The 24,601-nt window shown below is 38.1% G+C and overlaps 1 protein-coding gene across 37 annotated transcripts in view; it reads right to left on the bottom strand.

Annotated features, from left to right (window-relative positions):
• The window catches only part of LOC105420545 (uncharacterized), a 32,420-nt gene extending 10,787 nt beyond the window's left edge, over positions 1 to 21,633 (bottom strand). For 5 of the 37 annotated variants that reach the window (XR_016059886.1, XR_016059863.1, XR_016059894.1 and 2 more), the window contains exons 1-2: positions 21,258 to 21,633; positions 18,846 to 19,036 (exon numbers count right to left, since the gene is read on the bottom strand). The gene's annotated coding sequence lies outside the window, so the exon portion shown is untranslated. Of the gene's footprint in view, positions 1 to 1,655; positions 1,834 to 1,911; positions 2,294 to 3,465; positions 4,256 to 18,845; positions 19,037 to 20,587; positions 20,842 to 21,257 lie in introns of those variants that run through there. The other 32 variants (XR_016059866.1, XR_016059892.1, XR_016059878.1 and 29 more) reach the window with 20 other exon arrangements.
• Positions 21,634 to 24,601: the final 2,968 nt, after the last annotated feature.

The raw sequence follows: 24,601 nt of genomic DNA, 5'->3' as shown, positions 1-24,601 counted from the left end.
GAATTCAAAATTATGAGGGGCATCTCAACCAAAACCCACTCTCTTTCTATAAAAGCCCTCCCTCCAATATAACCCTGACCTTTCCCCCTTCCGTCCCCCTGTTTCACTCCCATGTAAAATGCTTTTTTGACAATCCCTAAAAAGGTTAGGGTGTGGTGAAGGACCAACCATTTGAATGGACTTTGATGGGTTGGGCTGAAAGTGTTAGCAGGTGATGGATATGGCACATGTCCTTTGATCGTCTTACTAACCAGGAAGGAGGGGGAAGGAGAGAGAGAGTTAGGGTATTTGAATTCGCTCCAAACCTTTGTGATGGAAGCATTCGCTACTTATTTATTTACGTGAAAGCCTATTAGGGGTATTTAAAGTTAAAGTATATGGCCAGAAGGATGGGGTTTGGGGTGGTTATGTAGTTCTAATGGTAACCCATTGGAAATTGGGCTTGCTGCCGAAGGTTAACCCATTGGGAATTGGAGGTGTTTCCCAAAAAAAATCCCATCTTTTGTTTCCATAAATGATGTGTTTAAAGAGTGGAACAACATCTCAAACTGCAAATATGCATAAAAAACCCCCCAAATCTCCTAAACCAACCTCTCCTCTTCATTTGCAATTCACGAAAAGATTAGGAGGGCTTGTGACCAGTATTTTCATGAATTTTGAATTGCAAGATATTACTACATATCTTCTAAATGACTTTAGAAAAATTGGAGATCCACGAGAGTCTCTAAAAAGCCCATTGCAGACCATGCATATAATCCTTTTAAGAATTTCCATCATAAATTGTTCCAATCACAAGACATCAAACCCCATAATCCATCCATTCATTAGCCACCTCAAGAGGATAGTATATTATCTGTTCATATACCTTGTGCATAGAGTTAAAGCAAATTATCTGTTCATATACCTTGTGCATAGAGTTAAAGCAAACATTAGTCCTGTTTGAGATACCCAAACCCCTAAAGCTGCAAAAACAAAAGTATGATACTAATGCCTATGAACACAAACAATCAGTACGATGGTGCGAAACACAAGCACATCCTCAAAGATGTCATTACATCAATTTGAGTGAGATGCACACATCACGCAATAAAGTTTATCTAAGACTCATGGCGAAGGATTCACCTATTTGCCCTCGGGTTATTATAGGCGTCGCATCATGTACTTTTAGATTTAGAGAAGACGTAGAGCTCAAGAACATTCTAGAGAGAGAAACTATCTTGATCAATTTTCATTAACAAGGAATGAAACCCTAAAAGAGTTTATATACAAAATACAAATTTAGTGTAGATCACATTATCCCTACACAAATATACAATGACAATAAAAGACAATTGAAAATTATGAAAAATATACATTTTATTTTTGTATACATATTATTACCCCCCCTTCAAGCTGATGCGGACATGAGTAAAGCATTAGCTTGTCTACTAGAAAATCATGACGGTTCCGAGTAACAGATTTAGTAAAAATATCAGCCGCTTGCACAGTAGAAGAAACATAAGGGAGAGATAATGTACCATCAAGTTAGAGATCACAAACATAATGACAATCTACATTAATATGCTTGGTCAGCTCATGAAAAACTGGATTAAATGCAATCTTAATCACACTTTGGTTATCTGCATATAAAGGTGTGAGATTTGAAATAGATATACCAAACTCATTAAGAAGAGCACGAACCCAAACAATCGCACTAGCAACAGGACATGACACGATACTCAGCTTCAGTGCTTGACTTGGAAACAATGTCCTGTTTCTTGCTCTTTCATGATATTAATGTTGACCCAAGGAATACACAATATCCTGTAGTAGAATGGCAAGTATCGCGATCACCTGTCCAATTTGCATCTGCATATGCACTGAGATCTAAAGAGGATGTGGAGTCAAAGAATAATCCATGAATGGAAGTACCTCGAACATAGCGTAAAATTCGATGAACTGCTGATAGATGTGGTCATCAAGGATCTGAAACAAATTGGTTCACAACATGGACATCATATGCAATATCTGGGCGAGTCATAGTGAGATTGATGAGGGAGCCGACGAGTTTGCGAAACATCATAGGCTCAAGAAGAGGATCTCCAACATGTGCAGAAAGTTTAACATTGAGTTCCATGGGTGTATCAACAACCTTCGCATCATTCAATCAGGCACTGGAAACAATATCAAGTGAATACTTTTGTTGATGGATGTAAATACCACGTTTAGAGTGAGAGATCTCAAGGCCAAAAAAATAAGATACTTCCCCAAGATCTTTCATTTGAAATTCTTCTTGCAATCGTAGCTTCACATTCTTGATGGAATTGAAATCATTAACAGACATAAGAATATCGTCAATGTATAATAAAATAATGCAAATTCCATGCTTTGTGGTATGAATAAACATAGAGTGATATATTTACTTTAAGTGAAGACAGTTGCAAGAATGACATCCTAAAAACGCTCAAACCACGCACGGGGAGCCTGTTTGAGACAGTAAATTGCTTTATGAAGTCCACAAACCAATGATTTATCTTGGGGAACAAACCCAAGTGGTTGACGCCTGTAAACTTCCTCTTGAAGATCGTCAGTAAGGAATGTATTTTTGACATCCATCTGTCATATGGGCCACTCACGAATAGATACGAGTGCAATAAAAGTACGAACAGTTATCATCTTAGTAACTGGAGCAAAAGTTTAATCATAATTGATGTCATGCCTTTAGGCATAACCCTGAGCAACTAATCGAGCCTTGTGCCAATCAAGAGTGGCATCAGCTCGTAACTTCACTTTATAAACCCATTTACTACCTATAGCATGCTTATCTAGGGGTAATGAGACCAAATCCCAAGTGTGATTTGCTTCTAAAGCTACAATTTCCTCATTCATAGCTATACGTCAGCATTGGAGGTTAGATGCCTAAGAATAAGAGGATGGCTCATGAAACAATAGATCAGTAATGGTTGTAGGAGAACAAGTATGATATGGGCTAACCACTGGTAAGTTAAGACGATCAGGTGGAACGGGCTTTCAAAGTGACTGCCGTAGGTGAACAGGACCGGTAGAAGGATCAACAACTGGAGGTGATGCATGATCAGCACTTGACAAAGACGGCTCATCAGAGTTAGTTACTGAATGTGGTAATCCTTGATTTTCATAATAATGAGAAGGAGGAATATCGAAACTAGGAAAAAAAAAGAAAACTCAGGTCCATGTGTGGTTGAATTAGGGTGTGGGCAGTGCTGCTGAAAAGGTATGTGCTCAAAAAAAGTAACATGCCAGGATATTCTAATACGATTAATTGAAGGATCAAAACAACGATATCTTTTTTTATTTATTGGATAACCTACGAACACGCATTTGACAGACTTAGGCGAGAGTTTATCAAGGGTAAAAGATGGTAAAAGCACATAACATGTGCACCCTTACACACGTAAATGTGAGTAATCAGGGGGTTTTTTAAAAAGCTTTTGAAATGGTGACACATTTTGTAAAATTGGTGTAGGAAGAAAATTAAGAAGATAGACAACAGTATACATCGCTTCAGCCCAAATATTCTTTGGGGAATGAGAGCTAATAAGAAAAGAACGAGTGGTTCAAGAATATGGCGATGTTTTCTTTTAACAACTCCATGTTGTTCCAAGGTATGAGGACATGAACGTTGATGAATAATGTCATTTGTACGAAGTAATGCTTGAAATTCATTGGATAGATACTCCCCTCAGAATCAGACCTAAAAGCTTTAATATTTTGCTCAAATTGATTTTTTATCATATTATGGAAGTCTTTAAAAATACTAAATACACTTGACTTGTAGTTGAGAAATAAATCGAAGTATATTTAGAAAAATCATCTATAAATATCACATAATAAGAAAATCCATTAATCAAAGGAACCGGAGCAGGGCCCCAAACATTAGAGTGCACTAAAGAGAAATGATGGATACTTTTATTATTGCTATGAGTAAAAGGTTGAGCAAAGTGTTTTTCCAACTTGCAACTCTCAAAAACAACTTCTTATCAAATTTTTTATGAGAGAAGACAGTAGGTAAAAGCCTAGAGTTTAAAAGAGAAAGCATTTTTTGAGAATGTGGGTGTCCTAACCTATAATGCCAAACATACCAAAGAGAATTTGATAAACTTATTTCAAGAAGAGAAGGGGAAAGATGACAAATTGGCAGAGCTTGTGAAAGATGGGAAGGAGCTTTGTTGAAACTAACTATGAAAAACCAACTCTGCTTAGTGCCTCTCCCAATCTCTTTCCCGGTTGCTAGATCCTGCACCACACAACCTTTATTAGAAAAAGAAACAAGGCACTTGTTATCAACTAACTGGCCAACAAATATTAAATTCAAAGGAAGGTTGGGAATATGATGAACATCTTTCAATGCTAAAAAGTTACCAGATGGATCAGAGACACTAGTATTGCCATAGTGGGTAACATGAAGTAAAGACCCATTAGCAGTAAAATAAGTTATATTTTCAAATTGGGGTTTTATCGAGGATAATGTGAAAGTTGTCCTGTCAAATGATTTGATGCTCCTGAGTCTATGATCCAAGTATTTGATAAAGGATTTGAGTTACCTAAAAAACCCATGGCAGCTAAAACCTGAGCAAGTTGTTGAAGTGTAGTTGAGTCAATAGAGTGAAGATATGGCATGAATACAGGAGTAAAAGATGTGGCGGCAGAATGAGAGTTACTGGAAGTGGCATCCTCCATGCTGATGGGACGAGGAATGAAGACGATTGCAGCCCAATGAGTCTGACTGGGGACAGGAGGCTTCCCACGTGCCTGAGGGCGTTTTCGATAATCATTTATTACATGCCCGAGCTTCTTACAATAATTCCAAAAAATGTGCCATTTGGACATAATTGGTATCCTTGTTAGGGAAATTGGATGTGGCTAAGGCCATATCAGTGACATCTTGTGAAGTGAATTTGAAACCCCAAGAGAGCTTAAGCGAGTTTTTTCAGTAAGGATATCTGAGAGGCAGTCATCTAATAGTGGAATGGGAGTATGATGAAGGATTGATGCTCTCATGCTTTCAAACTCTGAACCCAACCCTATAAGAAAGTGAAATAAACGAGACCGATTTCGTGCTTTAGTAGCAGCTTCAGTAGGTGGCTCTATCTCCATCGAGACCATCTCATTCCATATACCCGAAAGAATATTAAAATAATATTGAATTGATATGTCCCCCTATTGTGTTTTCATGCTTTCCTGTTCAAGGGTATACAGATGGGCAGTTTTTGCTTGAGAATAAATCTTTTGTAAATAATCCTACATTGCTTTGGCATTAGGTTGATACATGAGGTTGTGCTCAATTTTGAGCTCAACTGAATTCATAATCCATGTCACAATAAAGCTATCTATGGCAAGCCGGTAAGCCAATCACTACACCCATTCTCTTCCTTAAGCTGGGGAACAGAACCATCAATATAGCCCCATATAGAGATATGATCGAATCCTTGTTACTCTGATACCATGTTAGATTTAGAGAAGATGCAGAGCTCAAGAACAGTCTAGAGAGAGAAACTATCTTGGTCAATTCTCATTAACAAAGAATGAAACCCTAAAACGATTTATATACAAATACCAATTTAGTGTAGATCACATTATTCCTATGCTTTTCTAGTTTTGAGATACACCAATCAATTCCTATGGTCATACCCCATCCTGGAATTCTAAACTAAAGCATATACATACAGAAAGAAGGATGACATAAATAAAATGCACACAGAAAACAAGGTAATCTACAATCGTAATGGCATTAATAAGTGGTCGAACTAAAAGTGAGTGAGTACTTGAGCAAAATAGGCCTTTTTCAGACAAGAATATAGAACACATACAACTGGAAATTAGAATTATTGAGTGCTAATTTTCCTTAACATTCACAAGACCTTATTTCTTCAAAACCGATTAAGTGAATTGCATTTGAGAAACTATTGAATATTGCAAGCACAATAGGGCAACAACTTCCCTTCTTCTAATAATGAATATTGTATGCACAATTGGTCACAAAAACCTCGTTACTGTAATTTAAAGCTCAGTGATCCTAATAGGATTATTAGAGTAAAACCAATGGTCTGTACTAAACAAGATATAGATGAATTTTCAGAACAACTAAAAGATCTCCTAGAAAAATGATTAATTGAACCTACAACTAGTCCACATTCTAGTCTTGCAATTATGGTTAGAAACCACTATTAAATAAAAAGAGGAAAAGTTGGAATGGTCATTAACTAAAAATGGCTAAACCAAAATTTAGAGTTTGATGGTTACTTTATTCCAAGAAAAGATGTGTTAGTTAGGCAAACTAAACATGCAAAATACTTCTGTGAGTTTTATTGCAAATCAATTTTCTGGAAAATCAAACTAACTGAAAAATCCAAACCATTAACAACGTTTAGTGTCCCTTATGGATACTATCAATGGACTGTTATGCCCTTTGGATTATGCAATGCATCACAGATTTTCCAAAGATGGATTGACAACATTTTTTCTGACTTTAAAGATTTCTGTGTTGTTTACATTGATGATATTTTGGTATTCTCTAAAACAAAAAAAGACCACAATAAACATGTAAAAATAATATTTGATAAATTAATAGAAAATGAAATTATCCTTAGCCCAAAGAAAATGAAAATAGAAAAAACTTCTATTAATTTTTTAGGAATGTTTTAGACCAAACTAGAATAAAACTTCAAGAACATATTATTTCCAAGATCAGGAATTTTCCTGAAGATTTAAAAGATAAAAAACATCTTCAAAGTTTTCTTGGTTAACTTAATTATGGAAGAAACTTTATAAAAGATTTATCCAACAAAGAAAAACCTTTATTGGAAAAATTTAAAAAGAATAAACAATTCTTTTGGTGTGAAAAAGACTCAGCAATTATTAAACAAATAAAACATGATTTATTAAATATTCTTTCTGTTTACACTGGGAAGCGATTTTAAAAGCATTTGAAAATAATAAAGAAATAATATGTGGTTACAATTCTGGAAAATTTAAACCAAGTGAGATTAACTATATTACCTATGAAAAAGAGCTTATTGCCATAAAAAATGGCTTAAAAAGATTTCATATTTTTCTTGCTCTTGAAAAGTTTCTTATTAGAACCGATAATTACTCAGTAAAAGATTTTTTTAAAAATAAAAAGGAGAAGAAAATCCCAAGAGAATCAGATGGTACAATTTTATATCTCAATATACCTTTGAAATTGAACATATTAAAGGTATTAACAATGTAATTGCAGATTTTTTTAGCAGAAAAAGGCCTTAAACAATGAACTATGGGAGATAAAAGAAAGGGTAAACACCCTTACTATCTCCTCAGAAAAAGGAAAAACTTTACGAAAGGATCCCTAAACCAGTGAACATTCGGTTTAGAGAGCCTAGACAAGCCTTTCAGCCGCATTAGCATTTTGCTCAAAACCCAAATACTCAACGGTTATCTTAAACAGATATTTTGAGATTACAAGAGCAATTATTCTTATCCCAAACTAAACAAGTTGTGAATTTTTATTAAAACCCAAATATCACTTCTGAGTTCTATCATGAATTAAATGCTCTACGGAAATCCCGTATTTCAAAAACTAAAACACAATTTAGAAAAAACATGAGAAAATTTTCTGAATTGTTAGCAAAACAATCAGTTAAGACCAGGGATTTGGAAAACCTGTCTTTTCAGATTATTAAACAAATGGACAGTGAAACATAATTTGCTAATGAAAAGATGAATAATTTTCTAAAAATTTCAGATGTGGGACCTGTGTCTCATTCTATCAGTTGTGGAAAACCAAAATACCGGTACTTGGATTAATAAGATGGATTCTTACACCAAAATAGGGAGACAGAGAGAGAGCTTTAGAATGAGACTCCGGTCCCTTACTGAGAGGGGTATCCTATATTTATAGGCGAAGAGTTTGATCCGGACTTCAAATAAAAATTTCAACTCCACTGAGGTGATGGCCTTTGTCGATAATTCGATGCTTCTTCAGATGGTTACTGTTGGCTACAGTAATTGGTCAGGTGAATCATCACAAAAGAATAATATTTTTACTATTCGATATAGTTCCTATGGATTCGTGTATTGAATAGTATTTGCAGTCGATCATACATCTCATGATCATTTGGTAAGTCTCACTTGTATAGTGGTCTTTCAGATAGTGCATGAAAGAAGATTCATTGTTTTGAATAGTTTTATGCAAAAACTCGTGGAGTTTTGTATTCATTGCAAGGTAGACCCTTTTTTCTTTTTTTTAGCATTCATTGCAAGGTAGATCTTTTTTGTTTTTTTAGCATTCATTGCAAGGTAGACTTTTTTACATTTGTATTCATTGCAAGGTTGACTACATGCATATGCATATATTTTATTAAAGAAAATATTTGCATACTGTCTTCTTTATCCAGAATGTACGGATTTAGTCTTATCTCGGGTCCCATCTTGCTTACGTGTGTCAGCCTTCCATCATATTTTGTATATTGGCTTCGGCTACATTATCGAAGCTGAAGCTTGGCACTGGACTATTTAGTCCTTCTGGTTTATCAAAAAGAATTAGATATTGTGGGATGTCCAATTAGTGTTTTATATAATTGTCTAGGAACTCTTGGACTCCAACCAACTATTACTTAATTCTTTTATAGGATACTTCAAGATTTGTTATGAACAGTTTTCTACCATCCGTAACATTAAACCAACTTTCATCATTTTCAAGTAAATTTTTGGTCTGTTAAGCTTCATTTTTTATGATCTCAAGGTTTTCCGAACAGTTTATTGAGCAAAAAGAGAAATTAATATCTGTGGCATTTCTCAAAAGGTAAATCTGATAGGGTTGAGAAAATCTTTCTCGGCTAGTTCAGCCTATTGTACTGAACATTTTTAAAGTAATATAATTATAAACCTTCCAGTTTTTTATAGTTTTATAAATCATAGTTTTGATCATCATTGGAAAATTTTTAAAATTTATCGGATCTTAATGGTAAAAAAGGATTTTATCCACAAGTCCCCATTAGATTGGTTCAATTTCTCAATCATCATGATTAAGAAAAAAATACAATTTTTGGGTTTTTGTTGGATTCATAAATAAGATTACCGTTATACTCGGTTAGTATTCTGGTAATATTTCTTTCGGGCTTGTTTAGCCTATTTTCAATATGCTTATGAAAAATGTCATATGGGAGTTCTAGTTTTAGTTTTTCATAAAGACAAATTCTTTTAATTATTTCAAAAATAGGATATCTAGATTGGCTATCCGGGTGTTCTGAAATTTCTAGAAAATTATTTATCTTTTCATAAGAAAATTCTGTTTCCCAATCCATTTGTTTAATAATCTAGAAAGACAGGTTTTGCAAATCACTAGTTTTAACTGATTGTTTTGCTAACAATTCAAAAATTTTCCCATGTTTTTCTAAATTGTGTCTTATTTTGTGAAATATGGGATTTCCATTGAGTATTTAATTTATGATAGAACTCAAAAATGATATCTGGGTTTCTGTAAAAATCCATAACTTGTTTAGTTTGGGATAAGCATAATTACTCTTGTAATATCAAAATATCTTTAAAAGATAACCGTTGAATATTTAGGATTTGAGCAAAATATTGATGTGGCTGAGAGGCTTGTCTAGGCTCTCTAAACTGAATGTTCCCTGGTTTAGGGCTTCCTTCATAAAGTTTTTCCTTTTTCTGATGAGGCACTAAGGGTTGTTTACCCTTTCTTTTATCTCCCATAATTCCTTGTTTAGGGACTTCCCCTACTAAGAAAATCAGCAATTACATTAATATGATCAATTTCAAAATGTATATTGACATATAAATTTGTACCATCTGATTCTCCTGGGATTTTCTTTTCTTTTTTTATTTTTAAGAAAATCTTTTATTGAATGATTATTGGTTCTAATAAGAAATTTTTCAAGAGCAAAAAAAATATGAAATCTTTTTAAGCCATTTTTTATGGCAAGAAGCTCTTTTTCGTAAGTAATATAATTATTCTCACTTGCATCAAATTTTCCAGAATTGTAACCGCAGATTAATTCTTATTATCTACACATGTAATATTTGGTGCTCTGATACCACCGATTTGGTGTTCCACAAATATACAGGTAAACCCCAGTATTTCATCCTTTAAAGATGCATTTTATGGAATCATATACGGCATCTAGAGATGTACAAGCATACTGGGTAGACAAAATTGGTCAAAAACTCCTCTTCAGATATTCTCAATTTGACTATTGTGAACTACTACGGGTGTATAACTATAGCCAATTTGACTATTGTGAACTACCACGGGTGTATAACTATAGCTACAGTATTTCTTGTGGTGCCTTGAGGAGCAAAAGCATCCACAGATTCATTACTCACTCGATATGTCTAAAAGTGACAAAATTGGAACAAATACATGACATCTCTTCCAAGACATCTTCCAAGACATCGGCCATCACCTTGGCTATTTTGCTGTTCTGGTAACTTAAGCTAACAAACTAGCAAAATGACCTTCCACTATAATGTTTTCTAGAATTGACACGAGATGTTGAAAACATATTAACAATAACGAGCCTTCAGCTTCATTCCATTCGCAACATGGTAATGGCACTGGGTAAGTCATGCATATCCTGAGCTCATAATCTCAGCCCAACCACCCCCGCCCCCATCCCTGCAGGTCCAGCATTACCTTACACTGATATCAAAATTTTGATCTATTAAGCTTCCATTCGGGGTATCCATGTCGTACAATATGTGTTGTTAACCCATTCCTTGCACTAGAAAAAATTCATGAAATGTGGACTCTTGCAGTTCCATTGCAAATATCTCTTCCCTTCAATTATACACTAAATTATTTGTAGCCAGTTAAAAAAGAATCTCAACATTTGCAAATCATAAGGCATGATGACCATGTAGCTGTAGGCAATGTAGATAATTCACCATCCAGGGATCTAGATCTGCAAGGGTCTTGGGTGCATTGCCTACGGGGTTGGCGGCCAACCAAGACAGTGATTGCAATAGGCGTCTGCCTTTTGCCAAAGGCAGGTGCCTGGACGGGCATCCAAGCAGACAGTAAAGTGGATGCTTGCTCAAATACTAGAGAAAGATTAATTTGCTTGAATGTTGTAGCAGAATAAAAAAAGCCGGCTCAGATGTTGTCCAACCACATAAGAATTAAGAAGCCCGATAGGGAAGAGCAAGAGATTGTGAAAGAGTTGAGAAGCCTAATCAAATGCTAGAGAGGAGTGAGATAGAAGGAGAAGCTCTCTAGAACGTTGAAGGATTACTTGGTTGCCCACCACATAGAAGAGAGAGTGAGGAGAGAGAAAGAAGAGAGAGAGAGTCACATGGGTTTTTCTGCTTTACATATGTAGGTATATACAGGAGTGCCAACAACTGTCCAACCTTATCACATTAAAAATAAAATAAAAAAACAACCCCCCAACCTAATTAGATAAACATGCATGAACTAACCCCCCCCCGGCACTCTACAACATGTATGCCCCCCTTGTCTAAACCCCTTTCTTTCCTCCTTCCCCGCCCTCTAAATGGATCCCCAAGCAACCTTCCTCCTCGCTACCATCCTCTCACTCTCCTCTCCCCCACATACATCTCCCGCCCCCCCCCCCGCCCCCGATCCTTCTTCCACCTCTGTTGGCCCCAACCTTATGTCCCTTCTTGGTGAACGTACCACCGAAACGCAAATTTCCTTCAGCTTTAGTCGGTGTTTTTCATCCCAGTCGTGATGAAGTTAGAAGCATCAAGAAAATGGAGCAACGCATCGGGAAGGAAACAGACCTCGACAGCCATAACCTTTTTGAAGGTTCTATACTATTCTGCTTCCCTTCAGAACACAGTGCCCTCTAGGCCATTCAAAGCCCCTCACCTCCTCCTTTTAGGGGTTGCAACCCCCACCCTAGAACGCTAGTCCCAAACCCTCAGGGCTTTTAGGAAACAAAAGATCTAGCTTAGGGGTTCCCAGATCCCTCTCCACACCTAGAACCCCAACACCCTCAGGCTCATCGGCAATGCATGCGGTTCATTCATTGCCATCCACTGAAAGTCTTTTGAGTTTCTTCCCTTGGAACTATTCCCTTGGCACTATTCAGCTGCTGATATAGGTTCTTGATTCTCAGCTCACCCTCCACAAGCTCTGGCAGGAGGTAGACAGATTTTTTCTGTATCTCCATCTCGTGGGCTACAGCCTCACCACCCTCCAATCGCCATCTACAGCCAAAGGAGCACGATAGGGAGCCTCCTGTGGATCGTAATCACAGTATCATGACATCATAACAAGCAACCAAACCCTGTAATAGTCCCATCAGAGGGCTCACTCTCCCTTAGCCCCTATCCTCCCTCATCCTCAACCTCATGCAATCCCAACGTAGGGTCCTATGCCTGACACCCATCTCCCCAATCCTCTGCCAGACACCACCACATCCCCCATGCAACAATCAGCGATGCCCTCCTCCCCCTCTTTTCCTTTCTCCCTCTTCAATGTCCCCTCTAACACCACATCCCCCGTGCAACATGCATCAGTGATGCCCTCCTCCCCCTCTTTTCCTTTCTCCCTCTTCCACGTCCCCTCTAACACCTGTACCGATGCAGCTCTCCGCCCCCCTCCCCTCCCGCGTTGTCTAAGACAGTCCCCCTAACGTCCCCTTCTCTCTGTCCTTCCTGCCTCTTCTGGATTCCTCTCTTCCTTCTTCTCTTTCTCTCCCCACTCTTCGTCCCATTGATTCTTCCCCTTCCCTTCCAATCATCCAACAAGGGTGGGGTCAAAGACCCTGCCAATTGGGTTGGGTTACCTTAGCGGCGGCAAGCGAATCGGGAGAGATTTAGGTCATCTAAGACTAGGGCTGCAAGCGAGCTGGAGCTGGGCCTGGGCCGGCCTTACCCAAGGCCTGGAAAGCCTGGAACTTGTTTTGGGCTAGCCCGATAAGGCTCGGCCTGGAAATTTTCAGCCCGGCCCGTTAAGGTCTGCCCCGGAAATAGGCCCTGGTCGCTAAGGCCAGAAAATTAACTCAGGAATCAGGCCCGGAAAAGTGTAAGCAGAGGCCCTGCATGACCCATTAATCATAGTAGGCCTGGCCCGGCCCTTCTTTTTTTTTTTTAACTTTCTCTGGGGACATTTCTTCTTTGAAGTAAGGAACAAAAAAAGTTCAAAGGCCCATTGAGCCAAGCCCGGCCCAATCTTATTAGGCCTCTGTCTAAGCCTGGACTCTTGCAACCCACTCATACCCTCTTCGTCTACATCTTAAATGAAAATACCATAACACATCAGTAAGGGAGAAGAGCCAAAATCTACAAACTCTTGAAACCAATGGTTTAAAAAGCATATCGAAGACCCGGATCGGGCACCTCAAAAATCGATCCGGATCAAGAATCGGTCAGATCAGTGTTTAAAAAAACACCGTGTCGAACCAGACTCGCCCGGTACGACTCAAGAATCGGCACATTCCGTGCTGGTCTTGGTATTTTATACGGAATCACTCAATTCCAAAGAAAACCGAGAGATTCTGTATAGTGAACCGTCGATTCACTGTATCAAATCGACGAGTCTCGTGAAGAACACGGGCTGCACAGTGTTCTTCACAGGTTTCTTCAAATTTTGTCTTTTTTTTATCATTTTTCTTTTTTTTTTTGGCAATGTGATCGAATATTCAGGCTTTATGCAGCTCTTTTCAGCCTTTGCATGTATTAAATGTTGGAAAATTTTCAATTTTTTGGATCATGAAAGTTGTGGGTTTTAGGGTTTCCGATTTTTCGTTTTGGTTCATGCAAATAGGGCATGAATCTATGAAAACTTTGAGGCATATTGATCGTAAGTGTGTTCATTAGAAATTTATGTTATGAATTTGTGATTATCTTTGAGAAAAACAGATTAATTTGGAGATTGAAACCACGGGGTTCACGAAACCAGATAAGAACTTTGCGTTTTTTTTTTTTCCCGCCATTTGATCAATTTCGATCCATATTTTGAAAGTAATCAGTTAAATTTGTAGGGTTTTAAATCTTTATCGTGTTTATTATCATTTATTATATTCAATTTTATTTAATTTACTCAAGTACAGCCTGAGTTTTTAGAAATACACAGTAATGTTTGAGAAAAAAAAAATTATGCTGTTTTTATTTTTTTATTTTTCCGCCTTTCAATCTATTGTTCACGATATATTACAAAATATGTGTTAGATTTCTAGGGTTTTGAATCGTTATAGTCTTGTGTATAATCAGATGTATTCAATTTGATCTGATTTATTCAATTTGAGTTTCATTTTTTAGATCTAATGACTGTTGTCTGTGAAGAACTGCGTTTTTTTTTTTTTTTGCTAAATTTAATCGATTTGATTTGATTTATTGGTGATAATGTGTTCATAATTTAGGGTTTTGATTCCTTATAGTGTTGTTTATCAAAACATGTACCCAATTGGATGTAATTTATTCGTTTGGAGGTGGATTTTTTATTTGAAAAGGCCGATGTAAGGTGGCTCTGTGAAGAACAGATTTTTCTTCTTTTTTTTTTGTAATCCATGATCGAATTTTTTGAAAATTTGTGATTTTTCGAAAAGATGAGAAAATCGTGACAAGGTTTTGATTATCATGAAGTATTAACAACCTGGCCTGTCCAAAATTACACTTAACCACATGATGGCCTGGCCCGGCCCTCTATCCCGATAGTGGCCCATTACCAAGCCCAAAACCGGCCCGAACTGGAAGCCCGAGGCCTGGCCCTGTCCATTGACAGCCCCATCTAGGACCCAACAATCCATGCCCTAGTTTGAACTCGTGCGTGGAGCCCTACCTTTGAGAGACCAACCTTTGAGAGACCATTGAATCATAGGTTTCGAACTTTTTCAACCTCTCCTCCCTCCTCCATACCACTTTTCGCATCCCCTAGGGTCCAAACCTCATCATTTGGTACCCCTCTCCTTTGGGAATCTTCTCGAGCTCCTCTTTCTACCACAGGCTTCTATAACCGCTCATTTTCCCTTTTCTCCCACTTCCATTATTGCTCAGGCCTGGTCCTCGCTTGCTACCCTTAAATTTTAAGTCTTTAAATAGATAGCCCTGTCCGAATGGCCAACTCCAATGAAAGGGTTTACCCATCCCCAATAGATGTGTGATATGTATAGCGAATGAGGAATCCAACTCTCATCTCTTTATCCATTGTCCCCTAGCCCAGGAACTATGGGGAGCCATTCTCCAAATTGTTTGGATGGCAATGGGTTACACCCCAAAGTCAAGCCCTCCTTCTTTTCAAATCCCTTCAACCCTTTCCTTGGCCCAAAGCAGGCATCATTTTGTGGAAGGCTTCGTGGTAGCCACTCTTTGGGTCATCTGGACAGAAAGAAACAGTCGGATCATTCGAGGAAACAGTCGGATCATTCGAGGAAAAAGATCCACTCGCTTGGCATTGTTTGACAAAGTTATATCCATGGTCGAGTCCCCCACAATGATTTTATCCAAGATTGGCTAGCTTTGCTACCCTCAAGGTAATACCGCATCCCTCAGGCCTCATGTGGAGACCGCCTGAACCAAGCCAGGCAAAGTTAAACTTTCATTGTTGTTCCCTTGGCAACCCAAGTCCCATGGGCATTGGAGGTCTTTTCAAAAAGGTCACATACTATTTTCGTTCTCCAAACACATAGGCCATTCAGATTCTACATATGGTTGGGGCCTTAGCCCTTCTCGGGGGGCTTAAGAGCTTTAATCCCCAGTGGGCGTCAAATGTAATCATCGACATTGACTCCAAGAACGTCATTCGTTGGGCTTCAGGTTGTTCCCCCTGTCCTTGGAACTAGCACACATTTTTTACGACTCCCATTTGCAGGCCTATGGTCGTTTCATGGAGGCATATCTGATGCAAAGCCAACACGGCAACAGACATCCTCACTAAGGAGAACACGGCAGTCAACATCCTCACTAAGGAGGGATCACTCAACATCACAACATGAGTTTTGTAGCACTCTTTCTTTCTTCTATGAGCTTCCTATGATGCGGGGCGCATCTGTTTTATGTTTTTCCCTTGTCAATGTCTCGTAGATTTTTTTACAGGGCTACTTCCTCGTGGGCAGCCTTTTCTTTTTAGTATAGAGCTCCAGCCTAACGGGAAGCTTATTTTTGTATAGAGCTCCCAGCTTGTGGGAACCTATTTTTGACAACTTGTATTACCTCCTCCTTTTTAATAGAACAGTTAACTCCTTAAAAAAAACAAAATTAATCTATCTTGGTCTTTAGCAGAAGACATTCTTGTATTAAGCAATTCTCTTGGGTGTATATTGACTCATATCAATAGAGAGGCAAACAATACAGCAGATGGGCCAGACGAAGAGACATAGCTATCTACAAATACAGATAAGTGCAGGTACATGACCCCTCCATGCATCTAGGAGATCAACCCCCGTCCCCCTAGATCTCTAGTCTCCCCTTTGCTTTTTTTCTTTTTGATCGTTATGCCCCGGTTTGTATGCTTTCTAAATAAGCACAACTTGAACTATGTTTTCACATTCTATAAAAGGGTTAATTATCTAAATAAAGCGTTAATTATCTAAATATAAAAAAAAATTAATTACGGATCATTTACCGGGGAAAGGCATATATCATGATGGAGCACCACAACAAATGAAAGATAGTATTTTCTTAGCCATTATTTTTGTATACCTCAGTATGCTGCATACCATGATGAATAAGTCACAACATAATCACCTCATTTCCATTATCTATGTTGTTCATCAAGATCATACTATAGCTTATCTAGTAATCCAAAGATCATTATATTCATGGAATTCATATATAATTAGAGCTTTAAAGCATGCTGATTTCTAGTATCTTGGATATAATATCGTTCAAGGTGTACTCTATAATAAGGATGCCTGACTGACCATCCATGTTTACTATATTCATGTACCTCAAACTATGAAACGTTGGGATGCCTCACATGAGGAAAATCACATGTTCTTTGTGTGTTTGGGTATGACTCGTAAGATCTCTGTACATGTCGAGTTAGATTGACGAAGTTAAAGAAGACATGCATGTTTTGCATCCATCAGCAAACCATCAATCCATCCTTGGTGTTTGGTAGACATTATGAAGGAAATTCTTGTTTTGAGCAATCCTATTGAAGGTATACTAAGTCATGTCAATAGAGAGGCAAATGATATGATTAGATGGGCAAATGAAGAGGAAGCGAACGTAGCTATCTAATCATACATGACGAGCCCATTGCTTGGTCCATGACCCCATTGCCCGCACCTACTAGATCTCCCCACAACCCCCCTAGCTCTCTTGTCTCCTCATTTCTTATTTTTTATTTTGGTTATTACGCCTGAGTTTGTAAGCTTCTTAAATCCGCACAGCTTGAAGTATGCTTCCACAATCAGCGAAAAGGTTATTTATCTAAAAAAAAAGTAAACTATAAATCCTTTAAGCGAAAGGGGCATGCATTATCACAGAGCACCACAGCCGATGAAAAAATAGTGTTTCCTTATCCGTCCTTTTCATATGACTATGCTCCATGCCATGAGGAATGACTCATACCATAATCACCTTATTGCTATCATCCATCTTGTTCATCAAGATCATACCCTAACTTATCTAGCAATCCCAAGATCATTATAACCATGGAATTCATATATATTTAGAGTTTTAAAGCATGCTGATTTCTAGAATCCTTGACACAATACTGCTCAAGGTGTATTCTGTAATTAGGATGGCTGACTATCCATCACGTTCCTACATTCTGTAGAACATCTAGATGCCATACACAAGGTGAGTCACAGCTTCTATGTGTGTATGTATTTGAAATCATAAAATATCCGATGAGCCAAAAAGCAATATTGCCTACCAGAACTCATCACTTATCAGTGGATTAGGAAACCACAAAGGCTTTAAAGAATATCCGAAGTATTCTCCTTGAACTAATAAAAATATGTGAAGCTTCAAAAAACCTCCAAATCCCCCAAGTATATAGTCCATTTAATGGATGGCATGGGTCTATCATGAAGGCACTTTGGAGAAAGTTTGAGCTCCAAATAATTTGCTCATTAGAGGAGAGTGATCCAAGAGCGGAGATGGATTTAGGGACCCACACAAGAGTGATGGATTTGGGGACGGACCATGGCTAAAGTGTTCGCCCTTGGGACCATGCAAAATCAAGAGCATGGAGCAAGATTGAGCTCCAAATAATTTGCTCATTAGAGGAGAGTGATCCAAGAGTGGGGAATATGGATTTTGGGTCCTATGTGGGTCTCACTAAATCAAGAGTGATGGATTTGGGGATGGACCATGGCTAAAGTGTTCGCCCTTGGGACCATGCAAAATCAAGAGCGATGTTCCTCACCACAATACTACATCACCAAACAAGAAATATAGAGGGACCCAAAATATGTTTCTAACATCATCATATAATTTCTTATAAAAATGGAAGAAACCCACTTTCATTTTCATCTAACTCAAAGAAAAAAAAAAAGAGAAAAAAAATTAAAATCCAAAGAAGTGAAATGCAAACGTTCTAAAGTTGTTTGAGGAAAATGGTCAACCGAAAATGAATGTTAACAAAAAGTTTGAGATATACATATTCTGTAATGGGCTTATGAGCATCTCCATGTATGAGAATCTAGTTGAAGTTAAAACAATTAAATCCAGAACCAAGAAAACATAAGATGCCAGAAGAAATCATTTTTGGAATTTGGTAACCTTCTAATTAAACAAAGATGTCCTAGTATAATCAAACAAAGTATGATTTGCAAATTAGGCACTTATGTGGTATTAGACAAATATTCATAAAGAAGTATGATATTCAAGTGCAGAGATGAAGATCATCCAAACATGATCTTCTATAGGAATTTCAATAAGGTAAAGAAGGATTTAAATGGAAGTCCTACCTTACATTATATTTGGTCCACGAATCCATATATCCCCTGACTAATTTAGGAGGAATAGACTTCAACGTGTCAACATTGACTATTCTAGCTTCAACACCTGGAAAAAGAAATCCAGTGGATCCAAAATAATGCTTTCCCTTCATTCTCATTTCAAGTGAAACAGTTCAACATGATTCCAGCATACCATACCCCTGCCATCATGGAACACATGAAATGTTGTCAACCAGTATTATCTCAAAGATTATTCTTCATCTGGAATAATATCTCAAAGCATGCATTCTTTGTGATCTACAGCGAATGCATTTGATATTAAATATTTGTTTGACTCAGAAATGACATCACTTTATAATTATACTGATCTATGAATTACAGGAAATCCTCCAGTAAAATGTTACAAAAAGGGAAAAATAAGGATAGAACAAACATAATATAACCCTGAAGAAGATAGAGCTATTCTTACAAGGATCAATTAAATTATGTAGCCTGTAAGAATTACCCATACATACTCTAACACCACCCCCAAAAACATGAATAGGTCTGGGGTAAAGACTTGACCCATTATGAAATATTTTAGATCAGCTATCAAGGTCTCATGAAGATATCTGCCGTCGACTGTTTCATGGTCTGATGGAAATGTAGGAAAGAATACGTAGCATCCTTCAAGTCTACTATTTTTAATAAAAAAAAAAGCAAATTTTATGGACTTGGTTTCTCAAGGACAGGTTGCCCACTATATTGACAACATTAGTGTTACAATGGATATCAGGTTGCCCACTATACTGACAACATTAGTGTTACAATAAGAGACCTGAATACCAGTGTTTATAAAATGGGGCGCCTTGGAGCATAGGCAGTGCCTTAAACCCTGAGCAGGTTCCCTCTAGGGGCCCTCCTAGGCTCAGGGAGGGCCTAGGTCTCTCCTGGGCACCATGTAATAATTGGGGGGAAGGGAGGGGGTGGCGGGTTGATGGGTGGTCAGGTGCACGGGTAATGGAAAAAATTATATTTATTTTTAATTTTTGTTCAATTTTAAAGAATGTATATTTTGATTTAAGTTTTAGGATTTATTTTTAAGATTTTAGTTTTTAAGAATTCTAGGAATTTATAGTTTCTTTTATTTCTTTCATTGATGGATCAATTAGGGAGCTTTAAGATATTTTAATTAATGTTAGGGAGTTGAGTTTCAAGTTATATAAGAATCCTAAGGTTTGAGCCCTATGTGGGAGAAAGCATTAGGGTTTCTCCAAAATTATGTGCTTCTTGCTGATTTTCTAAGTTTATTCAAAGTTCTCCATCATCAGTGAGAGGGGGTGGAGGGCTTAAATCATTGGTATTTTATTTAGTAGTTTAAAACATTGGTATCATATTCACTCCAAAGTCTCATTGAGGGTATGGCCCTTGATAGAGCACACTAGCATAATGGGATTCATGTAGCCAACATAAAATCGTTGGGATAAAGCTTTAATGATGATCATATCCTTCCAAAACTTCTACCCTCTTTTAGCATTGAATTTTGAACAGTGGCACACTCAATTATGCTTCGTTTACTTTCCTATTTATATGAATGCACTCAGAAACTGCTAGACATAGATGAACTGCACCACTACATGTGTTATAGGTTCTTTATGTAGTTTAAGTGTCATACCACCATAACTTCTCTATGTTGCATGTGATTTAAATGTACAGTAGTGGTATCTTCATCCTACTCATTTTTGCGTAACAAATATGCAAATCATAAGTACCTCGTCGCCACCATCTGCCGATTTCCTCATGGTATCCATTTATTCATAGATAAAGGACTCACTATTTTGTGAAATCCCAGTTTTGGTATCATCCGTTTCTACCATTCATGTTCTGCATTTATTCATAGATAAAGGACTCTCATTCTTGAGAAAATAGGATGGCTTCACAGCAAAAAGTGGAAGATAACTGGTACTTTCTAACCATTCTCATGTCCAAAATTAAATGAACTTAAATGCGGCTCACATTGAATTCCCTGTCCATATGAATGAAAAGATGAAAGAAGCTCAATTCAACACAAGTAAAATCGCTTCACAATATGCATAGCAACATAATAAAAATTCATGATAAGTGGTTCCCAGTTACATTTCATTCAAGAAAATACATGCCTTTTGTTTCCCGTGCAAAATCGAAGCGATCTAACGATGTAGATCACTTAGATCTGACACTTTAAACTGATAAATAAAAAGGAAAGCAATGGTAGAAAAGGTGGGACAAATCGAATTCAGATCTGCCCAGAAAAGCAGATCTTCTCTCAGATCTATGGCGGAGCGAACATGATCCAAGATATCAAAAATATGATTTTTAAAGAAAAACGAATTAATAAAAAACAAATCAAAATAAAATAAATCAGTAAAGAAATGAAGAAAGTGAAAGGGTTAAGAATGATACCAAATCGGGCAGGATGTCTTGGGACTCTCGAGCCTTTGGGGCTCACTCATATCAGAATCGGTTGCTCTTGCCCTTCTGGTCCAGGCCTCGATCAGCAAGTCTCTAATAGTGAGTTATGTCCTAAGGGTATATTTGGGGTTTCTCTCAGGAGGCCCAGGCTCCCTGATGTAATATCCAGGGTTTTCTCTCCTGTTGTTTACTCAGGTTTTTCATCTCTATCGGTTCTTTTTCCTCTGCTAGGGTTTCAATCTCTATCTCTAGTCTCTCGTCTCTCTCCCCAAAAAAATCTTTCTCCAATTCTCCTCCCCTCGGTTTCTCTCCCCATTCCCCCTAAATGGTCCCCCAAAAGACGCTAAAAAGGGGGAAATTTTTTTGGGGAGAATATCCTCCCGTAACCCACCAAAGGCTTAGTCAAAATGCATTTTTAAGAGATCTCAAATCTTGGCATCACGGGGCGTGTTGCCCAGGTGGCACCGGTTGTGTCGCCCAGGTGGCACGGATTGTGTTGCCCGGATGGCACGTGTAGTGTCGCCTGGACGGTACGAGTAGTGTCGCCTAGGAGGAACGCCCCATTTCGCACAAACAAAAAATGCTCTTGTGAAGCTTTCAGAGAAATTTTGGGTCAAAACCAATTCTTTTACTATTTTTAATGATTTTTTCAGTAAAACAGTGTGTTTTCAGGATTTTGGGTCAAAACAGGGTGCAACAGGGTTTCTGGGCTGTCGGAATGGTTCTTGATCCAAGGGTAAGTTGTGTGACCTATGGATTTTGGGTTCACTAAGTCAATGTGATCTTAAGGGTTCAGAAAAATCATAGAATTTGCCTGATTTAAAATGAGGTGTCAACAGTTGCCCCTCTTTGGCACTCCCTGTCCTCAAGGGACAGGCAAGTGGCAAAGAAGTAGACACTCTGGCATTCCATATCCTTAGGGAGGCAGGTGAACATCAGAGATAAAGCATACATTTTAAATTTCGTCCTGAAGTCACGTGGTCAGGGGGTATACCAACTATCCCTCCAAGTCATTGCGCTCACCGAGCTCACCTACCTAGGGCATCTTTCTCTTAGGGCTTTCGTCGTGAGATGTCGTTGAGTTACACAAGCTTAAAACTTGAGTTGGATTTTCTAGCCATGCCACTTAACTTCAAGGGCTTTCACAATTTGAATTTTTAACCCTGGCATTTTCCATGATCTCCTTAGGGTTTCCTATGACCGTCTATAGGGAAAGACTTTCTATTGGAAGAGAGTTGTTTGGCAGAATCCGAAGTGAGAGACGAGGCAGCAACACAGCAATCACAGCAAACGCAGTATTCATCATGTACGGGTTTCCAAGGTCCTTTGTTTTAAAAAATGTTTTAGAAATTTTGAAGGTAGGGGAGATTTGAAGTAGAACCCGGAGCAAGGACATGCTACGATTTTAACAAAGGAATTAAAGTTTTTGAAATCACAAGACATATAGTGAAAATTTTGAAAAGAGAAAGATATTTTGAAAAACAAGGTTGGTTAGCAGTTTTAACTCCTGCAACCATAGAGCCCATTAAGCAGTTTAATGTCATGCAGCGATGGACCATACACCCGACCTTTTTACGTCATATGGGGATAGACGTTTGAACAAGGTGGTTGTGCCTTGAACATTGAACAGGGTGGTTGTGGCCTGAACAACATTGAATAGGGTGGTTGTGCCCTGAACACATTTGATATTTTACGTCATACGGGGCTAGACGTTACCTGTCTCGATTCTTTTACATCGTACGAGTTTGACGTTGAATTGGATATACCCGACCTTTAGCGTCATACGGATCTAGACGTTTGAATAGGGTAGTTGTCCTCTGATCACATTGAACAAGGTGGTTGTGCCCTAAACACATTGAATAGGGTGGTTGTGCCTTGAGCGCATCCGACATTTTATGTCTTACGGGGCTAGGTGTTACCTATCTCGGCTCTTTAATGTCACATAAGTATGACGTTTTTCCTGTCTCGGCTCTTGAACGTCGCATGAGTTTGACGTTTTTCCATTGAAATAGGGTGGTTGTGCGCTGGATCAGACTTTGGTCAGCAGTTTAAGCTCATGTCACCGTGGAGCGTTTCTATTTTTTTTAATTTTTTTGAAATTTTTCTGGAAAATTGGTTGGTAGTTTAGGCTCATGCCACCGAGGAGCATTGTCTTTTTTATTTATTATTATTATTATTATTTTTTATTTCATTTTTTAAATTGGTTGGCAGTTTAGGCTCATGCCACCATGGAGCATTTTTTTTTGAATTTTTTTTTTTTTTTGGGTGGGCGGCACACAGGTCGCGTCGCCCGGGAGGCACAAGGCTTGCCGCCAAGGAATTTTTTTTTTTTTTTAAATGAGATGGGCCACATAGTTTGTGTTGCCCATATAAATTATTTATTTATTTATTTATTTTCAACGCTGAGGTGAGCAGCTGAAGTGGGCGAAACAGGTCGTGTTGCCTGAGCAGCACGAGACATGCCGTCCATGTAGGTTTTTTTTTTTTTTTTTTTAAATGAGGTGGGCGACACGGTTCATGTTGCCCGGGCGGCAAGAGATGTGCCACCCATGTAATTTTTTATTTTTTTTAAATGAGGTGGGCGACATAGTTCATGTCATCCGGGTGGCACGTCACGTGCCGCCCAAGTAAATTTTGTTTTTTTAAAAAAATAAAAAAGGTGGGCGACACGATATGTGTCGCCTGGGCGTCACAAGACGTGTCGCCCATGTAAATTTTTTTTTCTTTTTTGGTTAAACAAGGTACATAATTTTTATTTTTATTTTTGTTAAAGGAGGTGGGCGACACGAAATGTGATGCCCATAATTTTCTTTTCTTTTTTTTTTTTGTTAAATGATGTGCGAGACACGGTTCGTGTAGCCCGGGCGGCACGAGACGTGCCGCCCAGAATTTTTTTTTTTTTTGTTAAATGAGGTGGGCGACATGGTTTGTGTCACCCATAAAAAAAAAAAATTTGTTTTTTTTCTTTTGGAGAAAATGTGGGCGGCACGAACCGTGTTGCCTAGGCGGCACGAACCGTGTTGCCTAGGCGGCACGAGGCGTGCTGCCAAGCCCAGGGGTTTCACTTGTTTTGGGGTCTCACCCCCCTCATTTTGCTTAAATCAAAACTTTTCAGCCCTATCCTCTTGGGTTTTCCTTGCGAAAATTCCATTTCAAATGAACAACGGATTGATTGTCGAGGACGGACGGCAAGGAACGTCAGGGGACACTCCGATCAGGTCATATCTCGAGAACAAAGGGGCAAGAGAAGGTAAACCTCCAGCTTTTGAAATGTTTGATGAAATGCTCTAATGAATATTGGCTTGTTTTTTTTTTTTTTTTTTTTTTTTTTTTTT

The sequence above is a fragment of the Amborella trichopoda genome, chromosome 7 (assembly GCF_054954075.1).
Source record: "Amborella trichopoda isolate Santa Cruz 75 chromosome 7, AtrichopodaSantaCruz75HAP2 v2.0, whole genome shotgun sequence".
In the NCBI taxonomy this organism is placed as follows: domain Eukaryota; kingdom Viridiplantae; phylum Streptophyta; class Magnoliopsida; order Amborellales; family Amborellaceae; genus Amborella; species Amborella trichopoda.
This window is presented reverse-complemented; position numbering and strand designations above follow the sequence as displayed.